This window comes from Dendrobium catenatum, unplaced genomic scaffold (assembly GCF_001605985.2).
Source record: "Dendrobium catenatum unplaced genomic scaffold, ASM160598v2 fragScaff_scaffold_542, whole genome shotgun sequence".
NCBI lineage: Eukaryota > Viridiplantae > Streptophyta > Magnoliopsida > Asparagales > Orchidaceae > Dendrobium > Dendrobium catenatum.
In genome coordinates, this window is record NW_021319004.1 from 3,513,342 (window position 1) to 3,522,655 (window position 9,314).

Here is a 9,314-nt window from a genome sequence, read left to right on the forward strand (position 1 = left end):
ATTCGTCACTTTTCTTATCTAAGACTTGATACCATACATCAAGTGTTAAATTGAACTTTTTTTAAAATATAATTTATAATTACTCTCTTTTATTATTATTTTTTGAGCTAATTATGATTTGGTCTTGTGTTCTTGATGTCGACATTCTAAGCAAAAAATGATTCAACATTTTTTTTATATAGTTTAATGTCTTAGTATTGTACGAATATCCAGCACGCACACAAATAAGAGAGAGGGTGTAGCGTTTATAAGAGACACCATAGTTTTTATGTGGAAACCCCTGAAAAAGGTGGAAAAATCACGGGGCCTGGCCCAGTTTGAATGAACCCACTAGTATTTACAGTCGATTACAAATGAGGACCTTCCTTGGGAGAAGGTCTTGGCTCGATGTCACAAATGTATATTATATAGAGCTCATTACATGGTGAGAGTTAGAATAATCAACATAGACATATTTGTTTGGTCGGCAGGACTTTAGTCGATAGAATAGAGGTCGGAAAGATTGTAGTAGGCAAGAGACCGGGGTCAGAAAACCATTGCCTGGCAATGGATGTTAGAAGGATCGTAGTAGGAGACGGAGGTCAGAAGGACCATATTCGGCAGTAGACAGGGGTCCGAAACACCGTAGTTGTAGGGCGGTACTCCGGTAGAACTCTAGGCATCAAGTGGTGGTCTGGTAGATGTCTGGGCCTCAGGTGGTGGTCTGGCAGAAGTTCAGGCCTCAAGTGGTCGTCCGGTAAAAGTCCGGGCGTCAGGTGGTAGTCTAATAGAAGTATGAGCCTCAAGTGGTGGTCCAACATAAGACCGAGCCTTAGGTGGTGATCCAACATAAGTCTTGGCGTCAGGTGTTGGTCTAACGGAGGTAAGGGCCTCAGGTGGTGGCCCGACGGAGGTGAGGGCCTCAAGTGGTGGCCCGACGGAGTTGAAGGCCTCAAGTGGTGGTCCGGCGGAGGTGAGGGGCTTAAGTAGTGGCCCGACGGAGGTGAGAAGCTCAAGTGGTGGCCCGACAGAGGTGAGGGCCTTAAGTGGTTGCCTGACGGAGGTGAGGGGCTCAAGTGGTGGTCTGGCATAGGTGAGGGCCTCAAGTGGTGGCCTGGGAGAGGTGAGGGCCTCAAGTGGTGGCCTGGCGGAGGTGAGGGCCTCAAGTGGTGGTCTGGCATAGGTGAGGGCCTCAAGTGGTGGCCTGGGAGAGGTGAGGGCCTCAAGTGGTGGCATGGGAGAGGTGAGGGCCTCAAGTGGTGGCCTGGCAGAGGTGAGGGCCTCAAGTGGTTGTCCGACGGAGCTCAGGGCCTCAAGTGGTGGTTCGGCGGAGGTGAGGGCCTTAAGTGGTGGTCCGGCGGAGCTTAGGGCCTCAAGTGATGGTTCGGCGGAGCGACGACGTCAGGCGGTGGTCCGACGAAACTCCGACAGTGGTCGAAAATGAGCGAGGAGGCAAGAGCGATATCTGATCTCTCTCTTGCTCTCTTTCTTGGAGCCTCCCTTTTCAAGAGGGAGGAGGAGTCTATTTATAGATTTCTAGAGTAGCATGACCCGTAAATAGGTGTGAGATCAAGGGCAAATGGGGAATGGTTTGGATGGACAACCGATATTGAATCCCTTGATTGTGGACTGTTCGTCAGACATTTGAATGTCTTAATGATGTTGGAATTCGGCAACCTTGGGTTCGTTGGATTCATCTCGTCGAGGCGCATAACATTTGGAAACTATTTGGTAATCCAAATTATGGTTTGAACCTTCCAATAGAGCTTCGGGTCATTGATTTGGACTCATTTGGGCTCGGATTGAGTCGAATTTGATGTCGTTGGGTTCGTATTTCCGAGATGTTCAGTTCGACTGTAAGTTTGCTGAAATCAGAGTTCAGATGGTCCCAATTTTAATTTTGAAAGTTTCCAACTTGATTTTTCCTCGAGATTCATGCCTGATCAAGATAATTTTTTTGACGGCGTATCAAACATATTTGTAATTATTATACAGATCCGTCCTTTGTTTTTTATTTATATGAACTGAATTTATAAATGGCGTACCTAAGGCTTAATTTTAAAACAGAGCATAATACATCTTAGTATTTTGCCTCAACTTATTATGGTTTGTAGTTTACTACGAGGCGTTTTTCCCTTGCTTGTTGGCAATTGCTGGAATTTGTACTCTCCATTGAAAATAGTCATGGGAGTTCTATCGCTGTTGCTTATTCTATAATGGATGATTATTCAAGACATCTATGGGTATATTTCTTGAAGAGCAAGGACCAGGCAATTGATGTATTTCAAGAATGAAAAGATCTTGTAGAGAACCAAGTATTGTAACAGGGTGAAGAAATTGCGAACTAATAACAGTCTAAAATTCAATTCAAAAATTCTTCAACAAATTGTGTATTGAATATGGCATAGCTAGACATTTGACTAATGTAAATACCCCCACAACAAAATGGGGTGGACAAAAGAATGAATAAAACTCTACTTGAGAGAGTAAGATGCATGCTTTCAAGTGATGGATTTAGAAAAGAATTTTGGGGGGATTTGTAATGTCCTGAAATTGTATTAATAGTTTTAAAATGTAAATCTAGAAAAAAAATGTGCTCGAGCATTTTGTCGTTGTGTTTGAGAGCGCAGCGACGTCAGGAAGCTCCACCATAATGGTGGAGTTTCTGTTCTACAATAACCCTGATATCGACATGTAGCACATCACGTTGAGGCTTGTGCGTCGTGGTAGTGCTTCCGCAACGCTTCCCAGCGCTGTTGCGCTTGTAATCACAGCACTGCATCGCTTCAGCTCAAAATTGTTTCATATTTTTATTTTAAAATTATCTATAAAATTTCAGATCATTACATGAAACTCTAAAAAAAAAAAGGTAAGCTACCTTAACTGTGTCATCTCTGTCACTACATGGTGACTGATATATAAAAGGTTTTTAAATAAATAAGATAAGATAATTTATAGAAAAATGTTAAATAAATTATTAAATAAAGCTCTTAGTTAGCTAATAATTAAATAATAAATAAGCATCATCATATACATAATTCTTATGTATGAGGAGACTTCATTAGCCCCCCGTCTCTCCGTCTGCTAGGGTTTTGCCTTTCTAGGGCTTTTGCCCTAGCGCCGCCTCTTCCTTGCCGCCGGTACGCTTCTTGATGGCTAAAAAGTTGCTTGATCCTGGATTCCTTTCGGGTAAGCATCCTAAATCATTTAAGGATGCTCTATCTGGCTCTAGTGATTCGAGTGTTTTTCCGGAATTTCGTATTTCTATCATTGTTCAAATTTATCTGATTAAATGACTAAATTTTAAAAGTTTATTTAAATTTATTCAATTATATTAATAAATAGGGCGGTTCAACTTAACACAGCCGGTCCGTCGGTTGGTCGGTTCAACCGGCTATTCAGCCGATTTTTACCCAGTTCAATTGCAAACTGATTCTTATTCTTGGACCGGACCGGCCGCCGATCCAGTTCCTTTTTCCTGCAAGAGCCCTAGGGCTACTTGCGAACTAACCGCGGAGAACCCTAGAGGAGATCGGCGAAGTAATCTAACTTGCAGAAATGAGGGCGAAGGTAGGTTTTCTTGATTTGAATCTGATATGCTTCGTGATTGTGTATTTGAGTTCTCATAAGTGCTTCAAGTTCTCCACGCCCTAAGTATTTCTGAAAATTTATATGCTTTTTGTTATTATTGTTTATTTAAAATAGTTGATTTATCGGCACATACGTTCTATTGTCTGGGGTTTGTAGTCAGATTTATAGTGTATATCATGAACATGTTATTGGGTTTCACTATGTATCTTATATGCGGTGTATGAATCCGGTGAATGGTCTCTACTAAATTGATTGTTAACATTGCAATCTATACGTAGACGTATTTTGGTCTTTTCGATGGAAATTTGTCAAGATTTATTTTTTTGGGGGTGTTTGGTATCGGATTTGTCCGTCGTTTTTAGTAGGAATTATGGTAAAACCAGCCAAGCACTGTCCGCCCCGCTGTAAATCCGTCGGTTTTAGTGGGATTTAGGTTTGCAGTTTTTCTATAGACTCCGCCTGATTTGCTGCTTTCCATTTTTTTACCTTTGTTTAACTGTGAATTGAGGAAAGCCAACAACATGATCATAATTGTTGTATCCAAATTTCTCGGTGGATATACTCGACATTACTAGCAGGTGATCTAAAAGTTAGAACTAGAAAACTGAGTAGAGTTTGAGTGAGAATGGAGAGCTAGATAAGAGCTATAGAATCTATAAATAAAATCCATGGCAGTAATATGAAGCAAAAAAGATTCAAAGTTTGCTTTTCAAAATAGGTTGTTAACATAGGCAAATTAAAAACCTATAGTTGAGATGTAGAAGATAACTATTGTTAATAAAAATGTTATTGTAGAAGTTTGAGAATAGTTTAGAAATGAGCATACATAAGTGAAGAAATTTACTGGTTATTCAAGGTAGTAAACATTGTTATTGAGGTAAGAAAATGTGCTTTTCATGAATGGAGAAAATTAACTATTAAGCTATATAATGATTACAAGGAAGTCAAGAATCTTGCCAAGTGGATGGTGGGCAAAGTAAAAGCTACAACTTTTAGTAACTTATGTAATAAATTAGGTTTCAAGGAAGGTGAGAATATGCTATTTAAAATAACTCTAAAAAAGAGATGAGAAATTTATATATAACTTGATCGAGCTGCATGCATTTAAATTCAAGATAATGCAATCATGGAAGATGAAAATTCAATAGTGTGAAATTATTAATTGAGAGTTTTATGGAAGAATATTTTTCAATGAGCAGAATGGACAAAATGTTGAGTTATATTACCTCTAAGAAAGAGTGTATAAAGATATAGCTTTGGGTCCATATAAGATTTTGATTGATATTTCAAGAGTTATGGGTGATAATGGACTGGTTTAATTAACATTTATTTTTAATTGACTCCTAATAGCTAAGAGAATGTCATATAATTTGAGAAGAAACATTTCTATATTATTCAATAATAAATATTCAATGTTTTAGTTATAGGGGAATGAGTCACTCAGTGAAGTTGTTGAATAGAGTACTGAAAATGAACTTGAAAAATTATGCTAATATGATAGATTCAATTTTGTTATATGCCAAGAAGATTCATTATTAGTATGACTTTTGTGCTAAGGGAATAATTGAAGTATATAAGGAGAAAAGAAAGATCTTCATGTAGTTAATTTAGTGTGAAATAAGTCAAAAAGATATGTTAAAAGCTATGAAGCATGAACACTTTAGAGGTGAAACTCAAAATCAAACCACGCATTTGAAGGAATTTATAGAACTCAAAATCAAATTGTGCTATGAGAAGGTATTAATATTTGCAATACATATATCTTCTCTTTGTCAAAGCTATCTCGCATCTCCTCTTCATCTAATCTATCTCTCTTCTTCACCTCAACATCTAAGCCTTCTCGCGTCTTCGCCTCAATGTCCAAGCATGTCCGCTAAGGCGTAAGCCATTTCGCATCTTGACTTTCTGCCTCAATGTCAAAGTCATCTCGAAATCTCCAATGACTAAGAATAATAGTATGTATGTTAAAATAAATATTGATATATAGGATCCAAAGTAGCCATTAAGATTTTCGCTCGAGATTTATTTTTGAATTATATATATTTCATGTATTGTAATAATTCAAGAAATGTTATTTACATCCTTCAAACATATCATATGAGAAGCTTAATTCAAGATGCTAGGATTTTGAGTGAAAGGAAATTAATGAAAATGATTTAAGCTGTATACATTGTGTTTAACTTAAAAAGTCTTAGAAGATCTTGTTTATATTTGTTGTTTAATTTGTAAGTTTTAAGTTTCTTATATTGTTTAGTAGGATTCTGATTTCTAGCATGGGAACTACTATGTGCATATAATATTATGTTTCATCTTATGATTTATTTATTTGCAAACATTAGAAATTATATATTTCATATTAATAGTTTATAAAATATAAAAAATTTCATGGCGTGTCATGTCCTACTTTTGTGATTTGATTGTATCTTCATGTTCCTGTATATGTCATATTCTGTCGTTTTTATACCCCATGTGTTTGTGCTTCATTGGTCAAAAGTATGTTGAAGTTATTAATATGTGTACAGACCATTAATTAGTATTTGAGTGACCAAAGAGATATCAATCATAATTAGTTTGCATCAAGGATCAATATTACCCTTTTTTTGGTATTGGTCATGCATATGCTTATAATGGGAATTTAGAGTGAAATACCTTAATGTGCCTTTTGAAAATAATATAATTTTAATGGCGCAAACTTTATTGAAATAAGTAGCATATTGAAAAAATGGAGATAATGTTAAAAGTTTAATGTTTTTTGGATTAGTGGGATTAAGAATTAAGTACATCTTACGAAATTTTAGTTTGTGATATTGTTATTTGTTAACAAATAGTAGTAGAGCATAAAATGATAGAACTGTTTATCATATCAGAGAATGGGGATATTGATGAGGATAACTTCTATAGCTAACGACGAGTAATCAAAATTGAGAACTATCTCAGTAATATTAAGCAATAAAAGAAAATTATGGAGACTTATAGTTATAATTTATAAGTTTGGTATCTTAGAAATAAAAATATCAACATGGATTTGTGGCAAAATTGGGAATGATGGAATGAAAAATGAAAATTTTGTAGGTTGCTAATAGAAGCAATTTGAAAGTGCTTTAGTTGAGAAGATAAAATGGCTAGTTCCATTAGAAATATTAATATGAACGTTTTAGTAAAGTATTGGCATATATATTACAATAAGAAAGAGATTTATATGGAGTTTGAAAGGTATATAGTATAATTAAGAAAAAAAGTGTTTTTAAAGAGTGAAAATAGCTAAATTTGAATGCAACTTTTAATAATTATAAGAAAAGTATAAGTCTTGTGAAGAGAATAGTGAACAAAGTAAATATTATAGTTTTTGGTGATTTATGTAGTATGTTTGATGCTAAGGAGAAAAAAAGCTATGTAAAGTGGTTAAGCGTTAAGGCAATAGATAAGGGATCTAGATATTTTAATCAAGTTAGATAAATTAAAAGAACAAAAAAAGGATCATAGTTAAAGACCAAGTTGTCAAAATAAATATCAAAATGATAACTGGAAGAACTAGTAATTGAGAGTTTTTTAAGGAATAAAGCATTTTGGAAGAGCATAATAAAGAAAATAATGATGTATATTATAGATTCGAAAAAGTGAAATAGTGCTAACTTAGAAGAAGATTTGTATAGTTAAAGCTCCAAGTCTAGATGAGATACTATTGTGATTTTGAGTATTGTGAGAGATACAATAGTTTGGTTAATAAATATTTTCAATGCAATTTCAAAAACTAAGAGCATGCCAAATGATTGGAGAAGTTATATTGTAATACTAGTATTTATGAATAATGAAGATGTACAAGATTGTATTAAGTAAAGAGAAATCATACTTGTTACTCATAGTCTCATAAAGTAGTGCTATGGAGAGAGTAGTGGGACATAGAATTGCAAATTTTACATCAATTTTGAATAATCAATTTGATTTCATGACGGGAAGATCTACAAGTGATTTGGTATTAAGACAATTAATTAAAAACAAAGAAAGGAAAGAAAAGATCTTCAAATGATTTTTTTTAATCTTAACAAAATGTATAATTGAGCATCATAATATTTAATTTGGTGAATTTTGAGATGGAAATATGCATGCCAAGTTTTGTTGAAGTTATTAAAGATATGTATGGAGCACGAACTTGTATTAGAAGCATTTTTGGAGTAATCAAAGAGTTTTCAACTATAATTTATGACTTCAATGTTTAATACTATGATCCTATTTTTCCATTATTTATTAGCGAGATACTTACAAAAAGATATTCAATACCAGGTGCTTTGTTTTTTTTTTTTTAAATATAATTGTTTTAATTGATGATACATCTGTTGAAAATAAGTAGAAAGTTAGAATAATTACAAAAATATTTTGAAGATAAGAGTTTAGAGTTAGTAAAATCAAGATTAAATTTATGATATGTAGTTTTAGTGGGTCCGATACTAAAAGTTTTTAATTCATATTACTAGAATTAAAGTGATCACTAGATGCAATAGGTATAAATTATATAGATAAATGACTCGAGTTCGAGCTCGAGCTTGAGCTCGGTTTTTGATAGTCGAGCTCAACTCGAACACCCTCTAGCTCGAGTTCGACTCGACTCATTTGCACCCCTAATTCCATCGCTTTTTTTGAATAATTTGAAATTGTGATGTTGGTTTCTCTGCATCCTTTTCCTAACTTAAGGTAAGAGCTCCTTGCAGTGGAAGAAGAAGCGCATGAGGCGGCTGAAGAGGAAACGTCGAAAGATGAGGCAGAGATCGAAGTAGTAGTATTACATGATGTGTCTGTCTGCCATATGTGGATGGTATTAGTATAACCACTATGTTGTTGAATCTTTATCTTTCTGTCAAACAGTTAGCTTGATGTTGGAGACCTTTCTTGCTGTGTTCTTTTTCTGGTTTTAATTTTATTGATTTTGTTAACTATATATCAGTTTGTTGATTTTTCTTCTGAGAAACAATTATGTGCTACTTAGGCTTCAGTTGGGACGGTTTTTTTATTTGCTTTCTTTTAAAGTGAGAAATTTTGTATTAAAAATCTGCTTCATAAAATAATAAAAAAGTCATCCCAAACAAAACCTTAGTCTGCTATATCATGGCTATCATTAATATGTTTGCATTTGATAATCAAATCATTATGGACCTGAAAAGTCAGAAGCCACCAATTAATGAATCAGATTCAACCAGGTGGAACCTAAAACTCACTAATCTTTAGTGATCGAGAGCTAATCATAATATACTGAGCAAGATCAAACAAAATACTAAATTAGTTCAGTAATTGAAGTCTTCAAGCTGTGCTTAGTTGAAAAAAAAAATCTCTCCTGGCTTCAGAGGCCAACGGGCGGCGGCGGCGGAGGAGGAGGAGGAGGATGATGATGCCGCGGAGGAGGCGTCCAAAAGAAGCGTACTGATGTTCTTCGCAGCGTATGCTTGTTTTCACTCCCAAAGCCGATCACTTCTTCCTTCAACAGCCGAGCTTCAGCCATTAACAACAGGCCACTGGCTGCAATAACAGCAAGGATAACTCCACATAAAGAGATCAGCTTATTTGCCTTCAATGCCATGGCTTCTGATGAAGAAATGTTCTTCTTTTTAACTATTTATGTTGGTACAGATGGTGTGATGAAGATTGGACGAACTAAATTTTATAGGCACTGTTAAGTAGGCCAAGATAGGAAAACGGTTAAAGGAGATAATATTATGAGTATTTTATGCATATAATAAATTAGTTTCACTCAT

The 9,314-nt window shown here is 35.2% G+C and overlaps 1 long non-coding RNA gene across 1 annotated transcript; it reads left to right on the top strand.

The window, feature by feature from the left end:
• Window positions 1-3,411: 3,411 nt before the first annotated feature.
• Window positions 3,412-8,503, top strand: LOC110108425. The gene is made up of 2 exons (XR_002304462.2): window positions 3,412-3,549; window positions 8,277-8,503. It is a non-coding gene; the product is annotated as an uncharacterized LOC110108425 (long non-coding RNA).
• The last annotated feature ends 811 nt before the right edge of the window (window positions 8,504-9,314 follow it).